Below are 26,226 nucleotides of genomic sequence, written 5' to 3' on the forward strand. Positions count from 1 at the left end.
CAAACCAGCTTTACAAAAAATGCTAAAGGAACTTCTCTAGGCAGGAAACACAAGAGAAGGAAAACACCTACAATAACAAACCCAAAACAATTAAGAAAATGGTAATAGGAACATACAAATCGATAATTATTTTAAATGTAAATGGATTAAATGCTCCAACCAAAAGACATAGATTGGCTGAATGGATACAAACACAAGACCTGTATATATGCTGTCTACAGGAGACCCAGTTCAGACCTAGGGACACATACAGACTGAAAGTGAGGGGATGGAAAAACATATACCATGCAAATGGAAATCAAAAGACAGCTGGAGTAGCAATTCTCATAGCAGACAAAATAGACTTTAAAATAAAGACTATAACAAGAGACAAAGAAAGACACTAAATAATGATCAAGGGATCGATCAAAGAAGAAGATATAACAATTGTAAATATTTATGCACCCAACAAAGGAGTACCTCAATACATAAGGCAAATGCTAACAGCCATAAAAGGGGAAATCGACAGTAACATAATCACAGTAGGGGACTTTAACACCCCACTTTCATCAATGTACAGATCATCCAAAATGAAAATAAATAATGAAACACAAGCTTTAAATGATACATTAAACAACATGGACTTAATTGATATTTATAGGACATTCCATCCAAAAACAACAAAATACACATTCTTCTCAAGTGCTCATGGAACATTCCCCAGGATAGATCATATCTTGGGTCACAAATCAAGCCTTGGTAAATTTAAGAAAATTGAAATCGTATCAAGTATCTCTTCTGACCATAACGCTATGAGACTAGATATCAGTTACAGGAAAAAATTTATAAAAAATACAAACACATGAAGGCTAAACAATATACTACTTAATAACCAAGAGATCACTGAAGAAATCAATGAGGAAATCAAAAAAATACCTAGAAACAAATGACAATGAAAACACGAGGGCCCAAAACCTATGGGATGCAGCAAAAGCAGTTCTAAGAGGGAAGTTTACAACAATACAGTCCTACCTTAAGAAACAAGAGACATCTCAAATAAACAACCTAACCTTATACCTACAGCAATTAGAGAAAGAAGAACAAAAAAAACCCAAAGGTAGCAGAACGAAAGAAAACGTAAAGATCAGATCAGAAATAAATGAAAAAGAAATGAAGGAAATGATAGCAAAGATCAATAAAACTAAAAGCTGGTTCTTTGAGAAGATAAACAAACTTGATAAACCATTAGCCAGATTCCTCAAGAGAAAAAGGGAGAAGACTCAAATCAACAGAATTAGAAATGAAAAAGGGGAAGTAACAAATGACACTGTAGAAATACAAAGGATCATGAGATGTTACTAAAAGCAACTCTATGCCAATAAAATGGACAACCTGGAAGAAATGGATGAATTCTTACAAATGCACAACCTTCCGAGACTGAACCAGGAATAAATAGAAAATATGAACAGACCAATCACAAGCACTGAAATTGAAACTGTGATTAAAAATCTTCCAACAAACAAAAGCCCAGGACCAGATGGATTCACAGGTGAATTCTATCAAACATTTAGAGAAGAGCTAACACCTATCCTTCTCAAACTCTTCCAAAATATAGCAGAGGGAGGAACACTCCCAAACTCATTCTACGAGGCCACCATCACCCTGATACCAAAACCAAAGATGTCACAAAGAAAGAAAACTACAGGCCAATATTGCCGATTAACATACGTGCAAAAAGCCTCAACAAAATACTAGCAAACAGAATCCAACAGCACATTAAAAGGATCATACACCATGATCAAGTGGGGTTTATCCCAGAAATGCAAGGATTCTTCAATATACTCAAATCAATCAATGTGATACACCATATTAACAAACTGAAGGAGAAAAACCATATGATCATCTCAATAGATTCAGAGAAAGCTTTCGACAAAACTCAACACCCATTTATGATAAAAACCCTCCAGAAAGTGGGCACTGTGGGAACTTTCCTCAATATAATAAAGGCCATATATGACAAACCCACAGCCATCATCATCCTCAATGGTGAAAAACTGAAACCATTTCCACTAAGATCAGGAACAAGACAAGGTTGCCCACTCTCACGACTATTATTCAACATAGTTTTGGAAGTTTTAGCCACAGCAATCAGAGAAGAAAAAGAAATAAAAGGAATCCAAATTGGAAAAGAAGAGGTAAAGTTGTCACTGTTTGCAGATGACATGATACTATACATAGAGAATGCTAAAGAGGCTACCAAAAAACTATTAGAGCTAATCAATGAATTTGGTGAAGTAGCAGGAAACAAAATTAATGCACAAAAATCTCTAGCATTCCTATACACTAATGATGAAAAAACTGAGAGTGAAATTAAGGAAACGCTCCCATTTACCATTGCAACAAAAAGAATAAAATATCTAGGAATAAACCTACCTAAGGAGACAAAAGACCTGTATGCAGAAAAATATAAGACACTGATGAAACAAATTAAAGATGATACAAAGAGATGGAGAGATATACCATGTTCTTGGATTGGAAGAATCAACATTGTGAAAATGACTCTACTACCCAAAGCAATCTACAGATTCAATGCAATCCCTATCAAATTACCACTGGCATTTTTCACAGAACTAGAACAAAAAATTTCACAATTTGTATGGAAACACAAAAGACCCTGAATATCCAAAGCAATCTTGAGAAAGAAAAATGGAGCTGGAGGAATCAGGCTCCTTGACTTCAGACTATACTACAAAGCTACAGTAATCAAGACAGTATGGTACTGGCAGAAAAACAGAAATATAGATCAGCAGAACAGGATAGAAAGCCCAGAGTTAAACCCACAAACATATGGTCACCTTTTCTTTGATAAAGGAGGCAAGAATATACAGTGGAGAAAAGACAGCCTCTTCAATAAGTGGTGCTGGGAAAACTGGACAGGTACATGTAAAAGTATGAGATTAGAACACTCCCTAACACCATACACAAAAATCAACTCAAAATGGATTAAAGACCTAAATGTAAGGCCAGACACTATTAAACTCTTAGAGGAAAACATAGGCAGAACACTCTATGACATAATCACAGCAAGATCCTTTTTGATCCACCTCCTAGAGAAATGGAAATAAAAACAAAAATAAACAAATGGGACCTAATGAAATTTAAAAGCTTTTGCACAGCAAAGGAAACCATAAACAAGACGAAAAGACAACCCTCAGAATGGGAGAAAATATTTGCAAATGAAGCAACTGACAAAAGATTAATCTCCAAAATTTAGAAGCAGCTCATGCAGCTCAATATCAAAAAAACAAAGAGCCCAATCCAAAAACGGGCAGAAAACCTAAATAGACATTTCTCCAAAGAAGATATAGAGATTGTCAACAAACACATGAAAGGATGCTCAACATCATTAATCATTAGAGAAATGCAAATCAAAACTACAATGAGATATCATCTCACACCAGTCGGAATGGCCGTCATCACAAAATCTACAAACAATAAATGCTGGAGAGGGTGTGGAGAAAAAAGAACCCTCTTGCACTGTTGGTGTGAATGTAAATTGATACAGCCACTATGGAGAACAGTATGGAGGTTCCTTAAAAAACTAAAAATAGGTCATAACCATATGACCCAGCAATCCCACTACTGGGCATATACCCTGAGAAAACCATAATTCAAAATGAGTCATGTACCGAAATGTTCATTGCAGCACTATTTACAATAGCCAGAATATGGAAGCAACCTTAGTGTCCATCAACAGAGGAATGGATAAAGAAGATGTGGCACATATATACAATGGAAGTTTACTCATCCATAAAAAGAAAGGAAATTGAATTATTTGTACTGAGGTGGATGGACCTAGAGTCTGTCATACAGAGTGAAGTAAGTCAGAAAGAGACAAACAAATACCATATGCTAACACATATATATGGAATCTAAGAACAACAACAAAAAAAAAGGTCATGAAGAACCAGGGACAAGACGGGAATAAAGACACAGACCTACTAGAGAATGGACTTGAGGATATGGGGAGGGGGAAGGGTAAGCTGTGACAATGTGAGAGAGTGGCATGGACATATATACACTACCAAACGTAAAATAGATAGCTAGTGGGAAGCAGCCACATAGCACAGGGAGATCAGCTCTGTGCTTTGTGACCACCTAGAGGGGTGGGATAGGGAGGGTGGGAGGGAGGGAGATGCAAGAGGGATGAGATTTGGGAACATATGTATAGGTATAACTGATTCACTCTGTTGTGGGGCAGAAACTAACACACCATTGTAAAGCAAATATACTCCAATAAGGAAGTTATAACCCCATAGACTAAAAAATATATATTAAAAATTTTTTTAAATAAAAAGAGTATAAGTAATAAAAAAGGATAGATTCCAATAGGTCAGAAGTGCTAGAGTATGAGGCACAGACTCTTTCTTACTTTTTGTTTCCTATTATTAAATTATATAAAAGGGAAATGGGCACATAATTAATATGCAAGTAATATTTATTTTATTGATGATTTAGGCATGAAAAGTACCAGAGATATCAGATGATATTTTAAGTTTGTCCCATGAGGCATCCTGGACTAATCTAAGAAGTAACATTACAGATCCCCTCTCTTTTAGATTATTGCCATTTTATCTCATTTGATATATTATTTTTTAAGTCCTAATTGCATTAAATAAGGCTTACACTGGAAAGATAGATCTTAAAAGGTTTCAAGTCTTGAACAACTAAACAAATGTGTCTTTGTATATGGAACAAGGGGCAGACGGAAGGGTATTTTTAGCCTTCATTAAAAAGCTAGGAAATATAGTCAGAGGGATGTGCTATTAAGAATACAGTATGTGAATTATGACCCCATATCTTTAGATAACACACTATAAAAGTCACAGCTCATTCAACCCAAAGTGAAAAGAATAATTCTTCATCCGAGTTTTTAATTTAAAAATGTCTTGTTTGCTCTTTCCTGAAAGAATGACTTCTTGGAAGTAGATAAAGCAGTTGGGTGACAGCTAATTTTTCTCTGGCTTCCACTCATTGGTATTAAAATTATATTTGGGTGTTGAGTGTACTTTGGGGTTCAAGAAATACGGGTAATAAATAAAAGGACAAAAAGCCAGTGTGCTCTCAAAACAGACAATAGGAGCTCAAAGGAGAAGGGACCTTTCTGGAGAGATCCTTGTCCCATTCATAGTCATTTCAATCATTCCTTGCACCTCAGTTCCAAATAAGTGTTTTAATGTCATCTTTTTTCTGCAGAGGAGATGAAACTTTTCTTTGGTTAAACAAAGAAAAGGAAAGGAAAATGCTGTTTAGTCTTCATCTAACAGTTACCACACACTGATTTCTCATCTTAGACATCCTCATTGTCTTCTACTTATATTTCTGCTATTATCACCCCTTAAAGGCACAGATTTTTATTTTAAATCTTTTACCTCTTTGTCAGTGTTCTCTATACAGTAGGAACTCCAAAAATTTCTGTTGTTCAAGATGATGATCTTTGTTCTATTGTGTCATGGCTTCTTTCTGTCTTTTCCTACTCTCACCCTACTAGCCAAGAAAATCTCAAAATTTTCCACGTCTGACATCTTGAACTCCTCCGTTTCTCTCTTTTTTTTTTTAATCTTTATTGAAGTATAATTGCTTTACAATGGTGTGTTAGTTTCTGCTTTATAACAAAGTGAATCAGTTATACATATACATATGTTCCCATATCTCTTCCCTCTTGCGTCTCCCTCCCTCCCACTCTCCCTATCCCACCCCTCTAGGTTGTCACAAAGCACCGAGCTGATCTCCCTGTGCTATGTGGCTGCTTCCCACCTTCGTTTCTCTTAATAGATCTTTATACATCTGTATTTTAAAAAGATACAATTCTATTTCAGTTCCATAGTTTGGTTTTATCAAAATATTCTAAAATGTAAGTATATGATATAGTTTTCTTTGTAGTTGAAATCACACGTATTCATGGCAGAAGGAGTAAAAAATCAGTTCATTAACAGAGGAGTAGAAAAAAATGCTGAATGTATTCTTGTATTTTTTTCAAAGACTTTTTTTTTTTCGGCTGTCTGCTCTGTACTTATCTCAACCAATTTGGAAGGTAGTAATACCAAGTTCTTTACTGTAAATATCAGTGGCCTCTGGTGATATGAAGAAAGAGGAATCTGTGCATCTCCTTGCCCAATAATCTTTCTGCTGTATTATAGTGAAAGTAAGTGTCAGAGCAAAGTCTGACAAACTTATAAACATTTACTAGCAAGAAGACCCAAAACAGTCATACAACTTATCATTTCACGCTCAGATACTAAGTAATGTCTATCCATATACACTCCAACAAGCCTACCACAGGAGGTCCTTATTCTAAGGCACATAGAATAATACCTAACCATATCATCCAAATTCTTTTGGGACAAGAAACAAACAAAATGCAGTATACACACTACCGAATGAATCTCTGAGATCTACAACACTGCACACCATAAGTGCTAGGCATCTAGGCTTAATGGACTCTTACATCTGGATCATGAAATGTGATGGCACCTACATCAGTGTTTTATAGGCAATCACGTATCTTGAACTTCACTCATTTCACCAAAGGAAACTTTTTTCTAACATTGCTGATGCTAATTAGTGAATCCTTTGGAGTAGACTACTATACTATTTAAAGAACATATGCAAACACAATTGGAGTAAGAATTTCTAATCAAGGTCTTCCAAATGGTACTATCATACTATAGTTTATACAATAGATAAAAGGTTACACATTAAAGTTAAAATACCCACTTACATCACACAATTCAAATGAAGTATTTTGAGGTAAATTACCATATAAACAATGTAATAGTCTAGAACCCCAATTTGATGTTGATCATCTTGAAGATAATAAGCATGTTTTCTATTTGTTCTGTATTCTTTCTGAGTTCACCACCACGTTAATATATGAATGACAAACTATTACTGACTTAACATTTACTTAGGAATAGAATAACAATAAGGAAGAAGGAAGTGAAGAACAAGGATGTAAAACTTGGGCTGGGGAAAGATCTAGAGCCTCTCAAGGGGCCACAACAAAGCTTCTCATCGCAGCAATGTTTGTTCAAAAAAAGTTTCTCTTGGTAGTAAATATGGTCAAATGTCTCTCCTCTGGATTCTCTCTTATATCACTTTATGCTTTTTTTTTTTTTTTAGATGTTGGGGGTAGGAGTTTATTTATTTAGTTTTGGCTGTGTTGGGTCTTCGTTTCTGTATGAGGGCTTTCTCTAGTTGTGGCAAGTGGGAGCCGCTCTTTATCACGGTGCGCGGGCCTCTCACTATCACGGCCTCTCCTGTCGCGGAGCACAGGCTTCGGATGCACAGGCTCAGTAGTTGTGGCTCACAGGCCCAGCCGCTCCACGGCATGTGGGATCTTCCCAGACCAGGGCTCAAACCCGTGTCCCCTGCATTAGCAGGCAGATTCTCAACTACTGCGCCACCAGGGAACCCCTATGCTTATTTTTATATTGCTTTATAATATCTGTGCTTTTTCAGCATTCACTGTTTTAAATAATTTTTGGAAATAAGGAATAAATGAATTTTAAAACTGATTTTGTGTGAGGTATACTACAGTCAGAAACTGTACCTCTGGTTCCTCTAATCAAATCTTTGAGCTAGTTCACCTGCTGTTCTTCCTATGTAGAATGTCCTTCTTTTATGTTGGCAAACTGTGTACTTTTCTTCTTTCAGTTTCCATCCTCCATGAACATTTTACAAATTAACACTTCTCAAATATTTTGATTTTCTACACTTGAATCCCAACACCATACTGCTATCTTCTACCTTCATTTAGCTGTCTTCTTCAGTAAATGATAAACTCCTCAAGGATGGTGCAAATTTGTTACTTTGTTTTTAAATTTCATTATAGCAACAATACATACTTGCAAAAACTGGTATTGAACGGCATTATCTAAAAGCAAGTTATTTGATTTTCTGGCTTTTTCACCAAAATATCTGAAAATCATCTTCACATATATTAAGGGTTAACACTATGCATACTGATTGAGTGATATAATAATGGCTCACATAATTTTATATTTTACCATAAAAATAAAAGCAATAGTTTGACTTATTATCTTTGGATAAGCTAAAGCTTTTAAAGGTTAGATAATTTCCCTAAATCACAAAGATAGTCAGTGATGGGGCCTTGATGTTACTCAGGTCAGTTTCACTGCAAGTTTATACTTTTAACAAACACTGGACACTACATCCCTAAGGAAACAGAAGGTTGCATCCTTGGAAAAGTATAATTTGTTTCTTAAATGAGAGAAATCCAAAAGCACCAAATATAGTTAGGAGAATACTTAGAAAGAACAAAATTAAATGCACTTGAGAGAAAGAGGTCAGACATAAACAAATTTAATGAAATTGGAGGTCAGAAGCCTATGACCAGCTATTTCTAAACAATTATGTAACCATGGAAAAGTTGCTTAGTCTTTGAGTTTCAATAATTTTATCTGGTAAACGAGGTAGCTTAACTAGATGAACTCTAAAACTTTCTATAACTGAAAGTCTATAGACTTTTTAAAGACGCAGCTCAGATATAGGAAGTAAAGATATTTCCTCAGTGACTATTGTCAATTACTACATATATTCAGCAAAACTATAAATCAGACTATCTCAGGAATTCTGTATATCTTTGTGTGATGTCAAAACTTGATGTTGCTTTCCAACAGAGATTTTTTATAGCTTAGTTCCTTACGTTGCTCTCCTGCATCATTGAAACAATCATTTCTTTCTTCTTGCTTGCATTTTAGCTGAGAGACAAGCAAAATAAAGCTGAAGTTTAAAACACATAAATATTTGTCTTTTGGTAACATTGACTTTTGAAAATAAGATGGTGTTCTTTGGAATTTCTCTGACGATAAGTTATTAAAAATATGATTTCCCCTAAGAATGTTTTATCACACTGATGTAGGTGTTGACAGCTGAAGATGAATTTAAATATACATATATATTGTATCAGAAAGGATAAAAACACCACCATATCCACATTCTGGAAAGAGACATTTTATTCAGACATGGTTAAAGGACTAATATATATTGTAAAGTTTTGAACTACAGTAACAAATGAAACAATAACCCTATTCTTTCTATCTGAAATGATAACTACGATCGCAGTAAGTTATCTTCATAAAAAAAAGTAACCTAAGTTTTAATCAGTAGCATGTCCTGAAAATGCTCTTTTAAGTGGATTACTATTTAAACCTTTAACTCTGACATTCCTTGTTGAAGAATTTTTTTCTCAGTGACCATGGAAGTATCAATAATATTTTGAAAATAATGCTGACTTTCTTCTTGAATTTAATTCCAGATTTATGTAACAAATCAGCGATCACTTGTACTCTCAACATCCAGCTCACCAACCAGAAATACCCACTATTGACATTTTAACATATAGTCCAACCTCTCTTTGTGTTTTAGTTCTTTTCTCTGTGTAAAACAATATTTTATCCTGTGTGTTAAACTTAACGTGAGAGCATTTAAACTAATAAAGATAGGCTAGATTGTGCTGTGGAAACAACCTCCAAATCCCAGTGAGTTATGACAACAAATCTTTATTTCTCCATCATGCTAGATCCACCATACTGGTCATCAGGGGCTCTTCTCCCAAGGCATCTCCAGGACACGGGCCGAAGGAAGCTTTCATCATCTTTAGCTGTGCCATCTGGAACATGTGGCCACAGCAGTTGTCATCGCAAGGGAAAAAGGAATTGCCATCATTCAGAGGCTTTCCATTTCCCCAATCCAGAAGTGACCACATCATTTCTGCTCACATGTAAATGGCACTGAATAGTCATATGGCCCCTGGCAGGGGTGAGAAATCTGGAGAAACACATCTGATGTTTGGTGAGTAGCACTAGTTTTTGCCACAGGCATTTTCTTAGGTCAGTGAATGAATCTTGACCTTTAGTGCTCCAGAATTGTTTGTGTAAAATTAAGTTTAAATTTACAACGTAACACCTACCATTCCTATCTACATGGGAAAACAAACAAAGTACCACCAGGAAGCACTCCATGCCTCTAGTGAAGGACAAATACAGGGCTATCTACTGAAGTAAGGTCAAGTATTTCATGGTAATACAAGGATTTGGGCGAAGGGAGGGTAAGTTTTCTATTGATGTGTAACAAATTACTGCAAATGTAATGGCTTAAAACAACACACATTTATTATCTCATAGGTTTCCTTGAGTCAGGAGTCTGAGTACCCTTAGCTGGATTCTCTGCTCAGGGTCTCACTACCTGAAGTCAAGATGTGAGCTAGGGTTGCATTCTCATCTGGGGCACTGATGGAAAAGAGCTACCTCCAGACTGCCCCAGATGGTTAGCAGAATTCACCTCCTTGCAGCTTTAGGACTGAGGCCCCTGCTTTTTTTTTTTTTTTTTTTTTCTGTCTGTTTTCTAGGAGCCACTCTCGATTCTTTCCACAGGCCCTCAGAACATGGCAGCTTACTTACTCAAAGCCAGCAAGGGGAGTCTCTCTACCCAGTCCGCTAAGAGGAAGTCCTATATAATGTAACTCAATCCAGGGGATGACATCTAATCACCTTTGCCATATTCTATTGGTTAAAAGCAAGTCACAGGACTCACCCACACTTGAGTAGAGGAGATCATATGAGGCTATGACTCACTGGGGGAGTCAATTTAGGTGTGTCTGCCACAAGAAGAAATGGACACACTGATAGAACCAAAAGATGTGCATCGTGCTCCCATGGAAAGTGAATGGACACATAGGTATAGTGACTCTTTTCCCTTTTAGAGAACACCACCCAAGTCATATTTCCTCTAATACTTTACCCATCTGAATGTCTCTGTGAACAGCTTCTGTCTTACTCTCTGTTCTCTAATTGCAGACAATGACTCAGAAGCTTAACTGTAAATTAATTGTGCCAGATGGCAGGTGCTCCCTACCAGCTGCTGTTGTATTGTTGTAGCAATACCAAATACCCAACTGCACTGTGAGAAACCATTTCTCTCTATGCTACATAGACTTCATTTATAGTATGAAACATTTCCAAACCCCACTAGGCACCCTTAGAAAAAAAAATTAAGTACAGCATATGTATAAATAGAAATCTGAAATTTGTCATTTTAAGAGGATGAAATTTGTTACCTTATCTTGGGTGCCCACTACATATGATCAGCCTTTCTATCCAAATGTGTTATTGATTTCTGAAAAGAGATTTAAATTCTCTTCAATAAGGCTGCGGCTGGGGAGATTACCTTGTGTTGAGAAATCATTTGGTTTCATCAGAAGATTCTCTGTTCTATCACCAGTGTATCTTCAGTATCTAAAAGGTCAATAAACATTTCTGTGACCTATCAATGTGATGTAATGAAATCCTATTCAGGATTTTGAAATGTACCTTCAATGCTATGTTTAAATGCAGTTGTGAATAATCAAAAGAGTTCATTCTTATCTTTGAGGACTTTAAAATAATTAAAAATCAGAAAAAAAAACCTCAGAGAAAGAATTTTATATGGCATAAGAAGGGAGAATTAATATTTGAATCTTACTGCCAAATCACTGGGCTATGATGGCTTGGTTATAATACTGCGTAAGGCCGTGAAGGTAACACACAACTTTTCAAAATTACCTCCAATCCACTCCCTCACAGAATTGGAAGGGTTTAACTTGCAAATCAATGCGGAAAAAAGTTTTCTCTGGTGGTTTGCATCTATAGCATGACTCTATTTTTGCTTTTGTTTTTGTTTGAATGTTTTTAACTTTCACACTGAAAAAAAATTCAGACAGAAAAATGTTGAAAAAATAGTACAAAGAATTCCTGTATACCCTCCATCAAGATTACGCAAATATTAATATCTTATATAATCATAGGATAGTTATCAAAATGAGGAAATTAATATTGATTCAATAATATTAGCTGATCTAGAGACTTCATTCAAAGTTTTCCAACAGTTCCACTAATGTGCTATTTCTGGTCTAAGATCTAATCTAGGTCCACCATTGCATTTACGTGTCATGTCTCATTTGTCTCTTTTAATCCGGAACAATTCCTCATCCTTTCCTTGTCTTTCATGATATGTCTTTCATACTCATATATGAAGGATACTAGCCAGGTTTTTTAAAAATAGAATGTCCCTCAATATGAATTTATCTGCCACTTCATCGTTATAAAATTCAGGTTTTTCATTTTTGGCAAAATCTCACAAAAGTGATATTGTGTCTTTCTTGGTATATTCTATAAGAAGAGCATAATGTCCATTTGTTCTATTACTGGTCATGTTAACTATGATCGCTTAGAGTTTTGTATTAGTTTGCTAGGGCTGCTGTGACAAAATATAGCAAATTGATTTGCTTAAACAACAGAAATTGATTGTCTCAGAATCCTGAAAGCTAGCAGTCTGATCTCAAGCTGTTGGCAGAGTCAGTTTCTTTGAGGGCTGTGAGGAAGGATCTGTCCCGTGCCTCTCCCCTAGCTTCCGGTAGTCTGCTGGCAATGTTTGGTGTTCCTTGGCATGTAGAAGCATCACCTTGATTTCTGCATTCATCTTCATGTGGCATTCTCCTGGTACACATCTATGTTTGTCCAACTTTCTCCATTTTATAAGAACACCAGTTATATTGGATCATGTACTGCCATCCTGCTCCAATATGACCTCCTCTTAATTATATCTGTAATGACTCTATTTCCAAATAAGGTCACATTCTGAGGTTCTGAGACTTCAACTTACGAGTTTGCGGAGAGAGAACGCAATTCAACCCATCAACAGGTGGTGTCTGTCTGATTTCTCCATCATAAAATTACTCCTTCCCTTTGTACTTACTATGTATCTTATGGGGAGATAAGTTAACACTACACAGTCTCAATATTTCCTTTTCTATCACACTTTCAGCGACTAATTTTAGCATCCATTGATGATTCTTGCCTGAAGCAATTATTACTGTATTTGACAAATGGAATTTTCTATTTTCATCATTCTCTACATTTAATCTTTGGAATTCTACCATAAAAAAAGAGGTTTCTCTTCTCTCCCATTGATTTTTTTCTGATTTTTAAAAAATTATTTCTATCACTATGGACTCATGGATTATAAGCCATTATTATCATTATTAATTTTGTTACTGATATGGTTATTGGGGGCTACTTCAAGTTATTGCCTATGCCCTTTAATATGTTCCCATCATTTTTTGAGCACTTTCTAATTTTATGGCACCACAATATATTTCAGACTAATCTTGTATTTTCCCTATTCCAGCCCTGAATTTAGCCATTTGTCCAAGGAGTTCTGGTTTCCTCTATTGGAGAGTTATTCATTTAAACTCTTTTCCATGTAGTGCCTTGAACTAGTAAAATAAATTAGTAACCTAGTTGGAGGAGTGAAATCCCATCATATTCACAGGTCCTGCCCACACTCAAGGGAAGGGGATTATACACGGCAGTTACACCAGAGGGCAGAAATCTAGCAGACCAACTTTCAATTCTGCCTACCACAAGTGCTCCAACCTCACCCTATTCACAACTTCTGCAAACAGATCTATATACAACTGAGAACTAAGAGGGAGGGTAGGATAAACGAAAACATTTTCAGACCATAAAGTGAATATTAAAAAAAAAACTCTATTGAATCTGTGCTATGATGAATAACTACTTACTAGATAAATATATCTGCAGCTTTCATGATTGGTTATTCTTCTTGTTACTCCTTTTCTAAGCTATCTTTTTTTCCCAGAAGAGCAGCATGGTACTTTCTTTGCACAACACTGGAAGCCTCTCACTCTAAATTTTGATTCAGTAAATACCATCAAAATATGTGACATTAAAAAAAAAAAAAGTGACATTAGGACAATGCCTCCCTCTTTAAAATAAGATCAATATTTACTTATTTGTTTGGCAAATATGCATATTGTAATCATGGGTCAAGTATGAAACAGTAAAAAGGAAATTATTTTAATCTCTCTTCACCCCGTTTATGTAACTCTAGAATCATGTTTGGCTTCATAAATGAAATCTTAGGTACAATTCAAAAGGAGAAAATGTAATTTGACTGTCATAGCCACTAAAAGGCAAATGAATAATATCCTATCAAAATGCAAGAAAAAGATTAGCCACTCCATTTTTAGAAGCTCTTCATCTATCCATTACACTATATTCACCTTCAACTTCATTACATCCATAGCTAGTGAGCATCAACATTAGATCTTAGTTGACAATCAGGACTTCTGGTCTGGTAGCCCTGTTAAATTTGAAATACTGATCCACTTTCCCAGACGTTTGGAAAGTATCATGCCTTGCTGCTTTCTAGTATACGCTGGCTGTAATGGCCTCTTTAATGGCTCTCCCAAGCTTTGATGAGCAGATTGCTTCTGCAAGAGCTCTACAGAGTTAAGGGATAGAAGTTGGCTTGAGAACTTAAACTTCCACAACTTATGAGAAGTTTAATTTTTTCTCCATTAATCACAAGTGCTTTCTGATTCTGAAACTAAAGCAAGTCCATTTATTCTTTGGTTGCCATGCAGAACTGTTGTACAAATTAGCCTGTACATCCTGCTCATGTGGTCTCAGTGAAGTCGTAATACTTACTGCAAAGTTCTTTTGCCAGAGAAACAGTGAGTAGCAGAGATAATAACTTCTTGCTAGTTGTAGACACTAATGAGACTGACACACCACTTTCTCCTGCTCAGAAAGAAACTTGGCGCCATTTTCATTCTTCCTATCTTTCATGCTCACAGTGTGGTCCAGGAACTCTGCATTACTGGCATCAATTTGGGTCCCAGTGCAGATGTGCTGGGTCAGAATCTGCATGTGTAACTTGATCCCCAGGTGATTCTCATGCACATTAATGACTGAGAAGCAGTGCTTATAATTATTACTATTACACTGGTTAACAATATGGCACTTTTTTCCTGAGAAAATCTAGATCCCTTAAGATAAGAAGAGCATACCAAGAAAATGGTTTCTTCAAAGGCTAAAACCTAAACTTATTCAAGGTCTATTCAGCTTTGTTCTTGCTTCCCAGGGTTAGGGATAAAGAGCAGCATCACCCAAGGCAGGTAAAGAAGGGGGTTTTCTATAAATCCTACTACAACCATCTCTCCCCATATAATATCTGACCTTGGTGTTGGCCCTACAGCATTTGAGGAATAGATTCCTACAATACCAAGATTTCACAGGCATTTGCAAAGACTGCTTGAGGAGGAAGAGGAGCCTTGAGCCCATCTGGCTAGGCTGGGGGGTCTAGAGGGTCTGGAGGATCTGGAAAAGATGGGGTGACTCACAGTTCTCCCTCCCTTAGAAAGGATGGATGTCACAGAGCTGGATGCCTGGATGCATATATGTCCACTAACATTTTTCCTTCCAGAACCAATAATCCCTCCCCGTCTCATTTTCCATTTTAAACTCACTGTAATAGTCAAGTATTTCTTGGCTTGGCTGCTTTCTCTGAAAGTACATAAACCAAACTGGGGTATTTGCTTCCCTGAAAAGCCTACTCTTTATCAGGACTCCTCCCACTGCAAGATTATACCCCTCTTATTACTTCCCTCCATCCCCCATCAAGTCTAGTCTGAACTTCCATATTTCGTTGATAAATACATGTCTGATAAGTATCAGTGCTTTAAGCAAATATCAAACTTTAGCATCAGAATCATCTGGAATGCTTGTTAAAACACAGCTTGCTGGACCCCATCCATAGAGCTTCTGATTCAGCAGGTCTGGAGTGGGGCCCAAACTTTCGTATTTCTAAAAAGCTTCCAGTTGATGCCGATGCTTCTGGTCTGGGTACCACTTCTCTCAAATGGAATTCTGAGTATTGGTAGTGAGATGAGAAGCTTTGGAGGAGCTGGTGCCACACTAATGTCTCTTGTATGGACCAGGTTAACTTGGGTCCACTGCTGTTTTCAAAACTTTCAAACACAAACAGTTGTAGGGTGGCTTCCTGAATTGGATATTTAATGGGGGAGGCTGGCATGCCAATTATGGAAAATAGAGTTGAAACAGCACCATTTGAATAGTGTCTACTTAGTCTCAGAGACCCATACATTAATCAACTATCAAAGAAAATTCCAGGGATTTTTCCTCTCAAAAGTGATAAGAAAATCGTATCTTTTCTTAGCAAAGAGAATAAAGAGGGTTGATCCATTGTGCCATCTGAAATGTGTACATTGAACTGTTCTGTATCCATTAAATATGTGTCATTTCTTTGCACTTCTATTTCTTTGTGGGTCTTCTCATACTTATAGGTGAAACAGAGACCAAATCATGGTTAGAAATACTAGTTTAAATGTGAGGGAATGGGACTGGGGTGTAATCTCAGTTCTTATGCACCAGCATGAGGTGTGTGACAAAGAATGAAAGGTGCCTGCTCTGGACAGAGCAAACAGCAGAATTTCTGGAAAACAGGAAATTAAGAAAGTGTCTACTGAAAGAAAAAAAACTATAAAAATGCAAGAGCTTTGCCTTTAGACTTAATAATTTAGGGAAGTAACTTACATGTGTGGAGTGCAAAGTCCTAAATACTTTTTAGAAATTCTAAGCCAATTCAAGCTATTTGTGGTACAATCAGATATTTAGATTATGTTAACATTGGGTCTGCATAGCTGAGGTAGTTCATGTGAGTTTCTGGTCCAGTAGCATATTAATAACTGTTTTATCTGATCTTAGGCAATAAACAAATCATTTTAATTCTGTTTTTGTGAAATGTCATAAATTCCTGCCTCTATTAGTCACAAGACTATGCATGCTGCAATAAGAACTAAACCACAGGGAGGAGTTTCAAGATGGTGGAAGAGTAAGACGTGGATATCACCTTCCTCCCCACGAATACATCAGAAATACATCTACATGAGGAACAACTCCTACAGAACACCTTCTGAACGCTGGCAGAAGACCTCAGACCTCCCAAAAGGCAAGGAACTCCCTACATACCTGGGTAGGGCAAAAGAAAAAAGGAAAAACAGAGACAAAAGAATAGGGACGGGACCAGCACCAGTGGGAGGGAGCTGTGAAGGAGAAAAGGTTTCCACACACTAGGAAGCCCCTCCGCGGCTCTGAAGCTCCCCCCCTCCACCACCCGCAGCCAGAGACAGGCATGAGACACAAAGGCTGCTGCTGCCACCATCAAGGAGCCTGTCTGCAAGCACAGGTCACTATCCACACCTCCACTCCCGGGAGCCTGTGCAGCCCGCCACTGCCAGGGTCCCGTGATCCAGGGACAACTTCCCCGGGAGAATGCACCATGCGCCTCAGGCTGGTGCAACGTCACGCCGGCCTCTGCTGCCGCAGCCTCGCCCCACATCCATACCCCTCCCTCCCCCGGCCTGAGTGAGCCAGAGTCCCCGAATCAGCTGCTCCTTTAACCCCATCCTGTCTGAGCGAAGAACAGACGCCCTCAGGTGACTTACACGCAGAGGCGAGGCCAAATCCAAAGCTGAACCCCGGGAGCTGTGCAAACAAAGAAGAGAAAGAAAAATCTCTCCCAGCAGCCTCAGAAGCAGCAGATTAAATCTCCACAATCAACTTGATGTACCCTGCATCTGTGGAATACCTGAATAGACAACGAATCAACCCAAATTGAAGAGGTGGACTTTGGGAGCAATTATATATATATATATTTCCCTTTTCTCTTTTTGTGAGTGTGTATATGTATGCTTCTGTGTACGATTTTGTCTGTACGGCTTTGCTTTTACCATATATCCTGGGTTCTGTCTGTCCGGTTTTTTTTCTTTTCTTTTGTTTTTTTAGTATAGTTTTTAGCACTTGTTATCATTGGTGGACTTGTTTTTGGTTTGGTTGCTCTCTTCTTTCTTTCCTTTTCTTTTAATTACCTTTTAAAAAATTTCTAATAATTTTTTTATTTTAATAGCTTTATTTTATCTTCCTCTTTCTTTCTTTCTTTTTTTTCTCCCTTTTATTCTGAGCCATGTGGAGGACAGGCTCTTGGTGCTCCAGCCAGGCATCAGGGCTGTGCCTCTGAGGTGGGAGAGCCAAGTTCAAGACAACTGTCCACAAGAGGCCTCCCAACTCCATGTAATATCAAACGGCGAAAATCTCCCAGAGATCTCCATCTCAACACCAAGACCCAGCTCCACTCAACGACCAGCAAGCTACAGTGCTGGACACCCTATGCCAAGCAACTAACAAGACAGGAGCACAACCGCACCCATTAGCAGAGAGGCTGCCTAAAATCATAGTAAGGCCACAGACACCACGAAACACACCACCAGACGTGGACCTGCCCACCAGAAACACAAGATCCAGCCTCATCCACCAGAACACAGGCACTAGTCCCCTCCATCAGGAGGCCTACACAACCCACTGAAAAAAGCTTAGCCACTGGGGGCAGATACCAAAAACAACGGGAACTATGAACCTGCACCCTGCAAAAAGGAGACCCCAAACACAGTAAGTTAAGCAAATGAGAAGACAGAGAAACATACAGCAGATGAAGTAGCAAGGTAAAAACCCACCAGACCTAACAAATGAAGAGCAAATAGGCACTCTACCTGAAAAAGAATTCAGAATAATGATAGTAAAGATGATCCAGAATCTTGGAAATAGAAGGGAGAAAATACAAGAAAAGTTTAACAAGGACCTAGAAAAAGGAAAGAGCAAACAAACAGTGATGACAACACAATAAATGAAATTAAAAATTCTCTAGAAGGGATCAATAGCAGAATAACTCAGGCAGAAGAACAGATAAGTGACCTGGAAGATAAAATAGTGGAAAAAACTACTGCAGAGCAGAATAAAGAAAAAAGAATGAAAAGAATTGAGGACAGTCTCAGAGGCCTGTGGGACATTAAATACACCAACATTCAAATTATAGGGGTCCCAGAAAAAGAAGAGAAAAAGAAAGGGACTGAGAAAATATTTGAAGAGATTATAGTTGAAAACTTCCCTAGTATAGGAAAGGAAATAGTTAATCAGGTCCAGGAAGCACAGAGAGTCCCATACAGGAAAACTCCAAGGAGAAACATGGCAAGACACATATTAATCAAACTATCAAAAATTAAATACAAAGAAAACATATTAAAAGCTGCAAGGGAAAAACAACAAGTAACACAAAAGGGAATCCCCATAATGTTAACAGCTGATCTTTCAGCAGAAACTCTGCAAGCCAGAAGGGAGTGGCAGGACATATTTAAAGTGATGAAAGAGAAAAACCTACAACCAAGATTGCTCTACCCAGCAAGGATCTCATTCAGATTCGATGCAGAAATTAAAACCTTTACAGACAAGCAAAAGCTAAGAGAATTCAGCACCACCAAACCAGCTTTACAACAAATGCTAAAGGAACTTCTCTAAGTGGGAAACACAACAGAAGGAAAAGACCTACAGTATTAAACAATGAAGAAAATGGTAATAGGAACATACATATTGATAATTACCTTAAATGTAAATGGATTAAATGCTCCAACCAAAAGACATAGATTGGCTGAATGGATACAAACACAAGACCCGTATATATGCTGTCTACAGGAGACCCAATTCAGACCTAGGGACACATACAGACTGAAAGTGAGGGGATGGAAAAAGATATTCCATGCAAATGGAAATCAAAAGAAAGCTGGAGTAGCAATTCTCATATCAGACAAAATAGACTTTAAAACAAAGACTATTACAAGAGACAAAGAAGGACACTACATAATGATCAAGGGATCGATCCAAGAAGAAGATATAACAATTGTAAATATTTATGCACCCAACATAGGAACACCACAATACATAAGGCAAATGCTAACAGCCATAAAAGGGGAAATCGACAGTAACACAATCAGAGTAGAGGACTTTAACACCCCACTTTCACCAATGGACAGATCATCCAAAATGAAAATAAATAAGGAAACACAAGCTTTAAATGATACATTAAACAACATGGACTTAATTGATATTTATAGGACATTCCACCCAAAAACAACAGAATACACTTTCTTCTCAAGTACTCATGGAACATTCCCCAGGATAGATCATATCTTGGGTCACTAATCAAGCCTTGGTAAATTTAAGAAAATTGAAATCATATCAAGTATCTTTTCTGACCATAACGCTATGAGACTAGATATCAATTACAGGAAAAAATTCTGTAAAAAGTACAAACACATGGAGGCTAAGCAATACACTACTAAATAACCAAGAGACCAATGAAGAAATCAAAGAGGGAATCAAAAAATACCCAGAAACAAATGACAATGAAAACAAGATGACCCCAAACCTATGGGATGCAGCAAAAGCAGTTCTAAGAGGGAAATTTATAGCAATACAATCTTAACTGAAGAAACAAGAAACATCTCAAATAAACAACCTAACCTTAAACCTAAAGCAATTAGAGAAAGAAGAACAAGAAAACCCCAAAGTTAGCAGAAGGAAAGAAATCATAAAGATCAGATCAGAAATAAATGAAAACGATATGAAGGAAACGATAGCAAAGATCAATAAAACTAAAAGCTGGTTCTTTGAGAAAATAAACAAATTTGATAAACCATTAGCCAGACTCATCAAGAAAAAAAGGGAGAAGACTCAAATCAATAGAATTAGAAATGAAAAAGGAGAAGTAACAACCGACACTGCAGAAATACAAAGGATCATGAGATATTACTACAAGCAGCTATATGCCAATAAAATGGACAATCTGGAAGAAATGGACAAATTCTTAGAAATGCACAACCTTCCGAGACTGAACCAGGAATAAACAGAAAATATGAACAGACCAATCATAAACACTGAAATTAAAAATGTGATTAAAAATCTTCCAACAAAACAAAAGCACAGGACCAGATGGCTTCACAGGCAAATTCTATCAAACATTTAGAGAAGAGCTAACACCTATCCTTCTCAAACTCTTCCAAAATATAGCAGAGGGAGGAACACTCCCAAACTCATTCTACGAGGCCACCATCACCCTGATACCAAAACCAGACAAAGATGTCACAAAGAAAGAAAACTCCAGGCCAATATCACTGATGAACATAGATGCAAAAATCCTCAACAAAATACTAGCAAAATGCAAGGATTCTTCAATATACTCAAACAAATCAATGCGATAAACTATATTAACAAATTGAAGGAGAAAAACCATATGATCATCTCAAGAGATGCAGAAGAAGCTTTCGAGAAAATTCAGCACCCATTTATGATAAAAACTCTCCAGAAAGTAGGCATAGAGGGAACTTACCTCAACATAATAAAGGCCATATATGGCACACCCACAGCCAACATCATTCTCAATGGTGAAAAAGTGAAACCATTTCCAATAAGATCAGGAACAAGGCAACGCTGCCCACTCTCACCACTATTATTCAACATAGTTCTGGAAGTTTTAGCCACAGCAATCAGAGAAGAAAAAGAAATAAAAGGAATCCAAATTGGAAGAGAAGAAGTAAAGCTGTCAGTCTTTGCAGATGCTAAAGTTGCTACCAGAAAACTACTAGAGCTAATCAATGAATTTGGTAAAGTAGCAGGATACAAAATTAATGCACAGAAATCTCTTGCATTCCTATAAACTAATGATGAAAAATCTGAAAGAGAAATTAAGGAAACACTCCTATTTACCATGGCAACAAAAAGAATAAATTACCTAGGAATAAACATACCTAAGGAGACAAAAGACCTGTATGTAGAAAACTATAAGACACTGATAAAAGGAATTAAAGATGATACAAACAGATGTAGAGATATACCATGTTCTTGGATTGGATGAATCAACATTGTGAAAATGACTCTACTACCCAAAGCAATCTACAGATTCAATGCAATTCCTATCAAATTACCAATGGCATTTTTCACAGAGCTAGAACAAAAGATTCACAATTTGTATGGAAATATAAAAGACCCCGAATAGCCAAAGCAATCTTGAGAAAGAAAAACAGAGCTGGAGGAATTGGGGTCCCGGACTTCAGACTATACTACAAAGCTACAGTAATCAAGACAGTATGATACTGGCACAAAAACAGAAATATAGATCAATGGAACAGGATAGAATGCCCAGAGATAAAACCATGCACATATGGTCACCTTTTCTTTGATAAAGGAGGCAAGAATATACAATGGAGAAAAGACAGCCTCTTCAATAAGTGGTGCTGGGAAAACTGGACAGCTACATATAAAAAAATGAAATTAGAACACTCCCTAACACCATACACAAAAATCAACTCAAAATGGATTAAAGACCTAAATGTAAGGCCAGACACTGTAAAACTCCTAAAGGAATACATAGGCAGAACACTCTATGACATAAATCACAGCAAGATCCTTTTTGACCCACTCCTAGAGTAAGGGAAATAAAAACAAAAATAAACAAGTGGGACCTAGTGAAACTTGAAAGCTTTTGCACAGCAAAGGAAACCATAAACAAGACGAAAAGACAACCCTCAGAATGGGAGAAAATATTTTCAAATGAAGCAACTGACAAAGGATTCATCTCCAAAATTTACAAGCAGCTCATGCAGCTCAATATCAAAAAAACAAAGAACCCAATCAGAAATGGGCAGAAGACCTAACTAGACATTTCTCCAAAGAAGATATACAGATTGCCAACAAACACATGAAAAGATGCTCAACATCACTAATCATTAGAGAAATGCAAATCAAAAGTACAATGACGTATCTTCTCACACCAGTCAGAATGGCCATCATCAAAAAATCTACAAACAATAAATGCTGGAGAGGTTTTGGAGAAAAGGGAACCCTGTTACACTGTTGGTGGGAATGTAAATTGATACAGCCACTATGGATAACAGTATGGAGGTTCCTCAATAAACTAAAAATAGAACTACCATATGACCCAGCAATCCCACTACTGGGCATATACTCTGAGAAATCCATCATTCTAAAAGAGTCATAAACATAAAAATAAGTAAACATAAAGAATTAGACTACTACTATGTGCCTGTGTTATAAGAAACTACCCATGGGGATGTACTACTGTCTCTTTTGGAAATATTATTCATAGAAGAAGTCACAGAAATTCAAACAAATTTCTAAGAGCATTTTTTTTAATCTGATCTTTAGTAATCCAGAAATTATTAATGTAGTTTAGACATTTGCTCTGGAGAAATAAGCAGTCCAAAGTGTTTTTCATCTGTAGAGGAAATCAGTTAACAGACTAGAAAATGTCCCTCTGTTTCTTACATGAGGGGATTAAATCTATTTAGAATTAGTGTAGGGATAGGAGTTTGTTCTTTGGTCATAACAGCATTGCTTCAACTGCTTACACTTTCTTTGACATAGGGTCTTGATGAGTTTGACAAGAAATGATTCTTACGGGGAAGAATGAAATTTTTCTGTTGCTAAAGAGACAGCAACCAAATTTCAGATGGCAGAGAATATTTAGAAACACACTCAATGTTTCACAAACATAACCTTTGAAAATTTTGAGGATCACATCCTCCAGAGCAGGTTTCCAATGAAAGTTCTACTGTGGACCAGCAATATTTCTAAACCCTTTACATCAGACGTCAAGTTAAAGATTCGAGGAAAATAAGAAAGGAGGCAAATGAGGAGAAGTGTCCTAACATCTGTTTCCAAGAGAAAATGGGACCCAAAATATGACTATCTCAGGCTTCAAGAAACTACAAGAAGACACCATTGAAAAGCAATTATACTCCAATAAAGATGCTAAAAAATAAAATAAAAATAAATTAGTTCCAGACAAAAAGAAACTACAAGACCTGAAAGAGAACCACAATAAGGTATCACTTTATGCCCATAAGAATGGCTGTAATCAAAAAGATGAGAATTAACAAGTGTTGGCAAGGATGTGGAGAAAAGGAAACCTTCATACACTGTTGGTGGGAATGTAAATTGGTGCAGCTACCATGGAAGACAGTATGGAGATTCCTCAAAGAATTAAAATATTCTTGTATTAAACTTCTGGTATTTATCTGAAGAATTCAAAAACAGTAATTTGAAAAGATATATGCACCCTTATGTTCATTGCAGCATTATTTACAATAGCCAAGATATGGATACAACCTAAGTGCCCATCAACCGATAAATGGATAGAGAAGATGTAGTATCTATATACAATGATATACCACTCAGCTATTAAAAAAGAAAAAGATAAAATCTTGCCATTTGCAGCAATATGGATGGACCTTGAGAGTATTATGCTAAGTGAAATAATTCTGATGGAGAGAGACAAGTATCGTATGATTTCACTCATATGCAACAAACACACAAAATAAAGGAACAAGTCAAAACAAACAAAAACAAAGACATAGATAGAGAGCAAGTAGTGGTTACCAGAGGAGATGGGGCAGAGGTGGGAATCCTAAATGGGTGACGGGAATCACTGTCTGGTGACAGATGAAAACTAAATTTTTGGTGGTGAGCACGCTGTAGGGTATACAGAAGTAGAAATATGATGTTGTACACATGCAGTGTTAATTTCACTTATATAGAAGTTTAAGTTAGACAACTAGGATAAAAAGATATACTTTAGGTTCAAAATATTTTCATTTGTTGATTTTTAACAATGATATTCTCAGAACTTCATACCATTTAATGCCATGAAGATTACTTTAAAATATATGCTTGAGACAATAAACCCAGAATTGTATTTACATGGATTTTTATTTTAAAGAGAAAAATAATTTTTCCTTCTGCTTTAGTTGATAGAAGACATGCTGTAAAGATTCAGACCTCAAACCTTTTGATCTTGGGACCCCTTTACACTATTAAAAGCTGAGAACACCAAAGAGCTTTTGTTTGTGTCAGTTATTATCCATCAATATTTACCATACTAGAAATTAATACTGTGGCATTTAAAACTATTTATTTAAACGCATTGAAAATAAAGGTAGTATACATATTCTCTATAGTATGCATAATAGTAAACATTTTAATGAAAAATAACTATATTTTCCAAAACCAAAAAAAAAAAAAAGAGTGAGAGTAGCATTGTCTTACATTTTTGTAAAATGTATTCAATGTCTGGTTTAACAGAAGACAGCTGGATTTTCATATCTGCTTTTACATCCAATTTGTTGTGGTGTGCTGTTTTTGATTGCGGTACACAAAGAAACTATGGCCTCACTTAGATACGTAATTGGAGAAAGAAGAACCTCATGGGCCCTGAGAAAAGTCGTGGGGATGCTCTGGTGGTCCTGGAAACACACCTTGAGAAGAGCCATTCTAAAGCAGGCCAAACAGCTGAAATGGAGGAGTTACCCCTGTGATACGAAAATAAAGAATATTTTCCGTACCTGGAGTTCTGACTAACCATTTCAAATTCTCGTTTGAGTGGCAAATTGTGTTACTGACAGAAAAATTAGAAGGCCTGTATTTGCCCACATTGTAGTGGTAGGTGGGAGCAATGTTTGCATAATTCCTGCCCTTTTAGTAAAATGCCTGCTGAAAGAGGGGAGTAGCTGACTAAAACATATGCTTTTTCGTTTCATTAACTTTCACAGTAATGGGAAGCAAAGTTGTTGCACCTATATGAAGAGAAATTGATGAAGAGAAAGTGCACTGAAACAAAACAACCCACAGACAGGTAAATATAATCTAAAAATTGAATTTTGGGGCAATTTTACTCATTAGGGAAAGTGCATTTAGGAGCATGATAAAATATTGTAGTAGGTGTATGCTGAAACATAGATATTTCCAGCCCTCATACTATCACAACTTCCCCTTTGTAACGCAGTTTCTGCTGAGAGGGTTATAATGAACTCTCCCTAAGAGTTCTTTAGCTGATTCATAGTAAGAAGAAAAATTAAAATATTGACAGATGCTTAGAAAAAGTGCACTAAAAGCCTACATCCACATGCCCTAATTTCCTGAGGGACTTTCCATTTTCCCTCACACTTTAAAATCACATTCTTCCTTGATTTAACAAGCTTTTAAAACATGAGGCTTTTAAAAAATAGAGACTAGGGGCTTCCCTGGTGGCCCAGTGATTGAGAGTCCGCCTGTCGATGCAGGTGGCACGGGTTCGTGTCCCGGTCCAGGAAGATCTTACATGCCGCGGAGCGGCTAGGCCCATGAGCCATGGCCGCTAAGCCTGCGCGTCCAGAGCCTGTGCTACGCAACGGGAGAGGCCACAACAAAAAAAGAAGTGATATAAAAAAATAGAGACCACGTTTAGCTTTCCTTCATTTTTACAATAAAATATTACTGAGGAGAGCAACACCAAAAGACAAATGGCTTTATTTATGATAGAGAACACATATAATTATACACACCTATAACTTAGTCTTATTAATCCATTTACAAAATACTAAACTTTTTTTTTTTCACCAAGGACCAAATAAAGAGCTAA

This window comes from Delphinapterus leucas, chromosome 8 (assembly GCF_059928025.1).
Source record: "Delphinapterus leucas isolate spDelLeu-1000000601 "Yukka" chromosome 8, BTC_Dleu_Yukka2, whole genome shotgun sequence".
In the NCBI taxonomy this organism is placed as follows: Eukaryota; Metazoa; Chordata; class Mammalia; order Artiodactyla; family Monodontidae; genus Delphinapterus; species Delphinapterus leucas.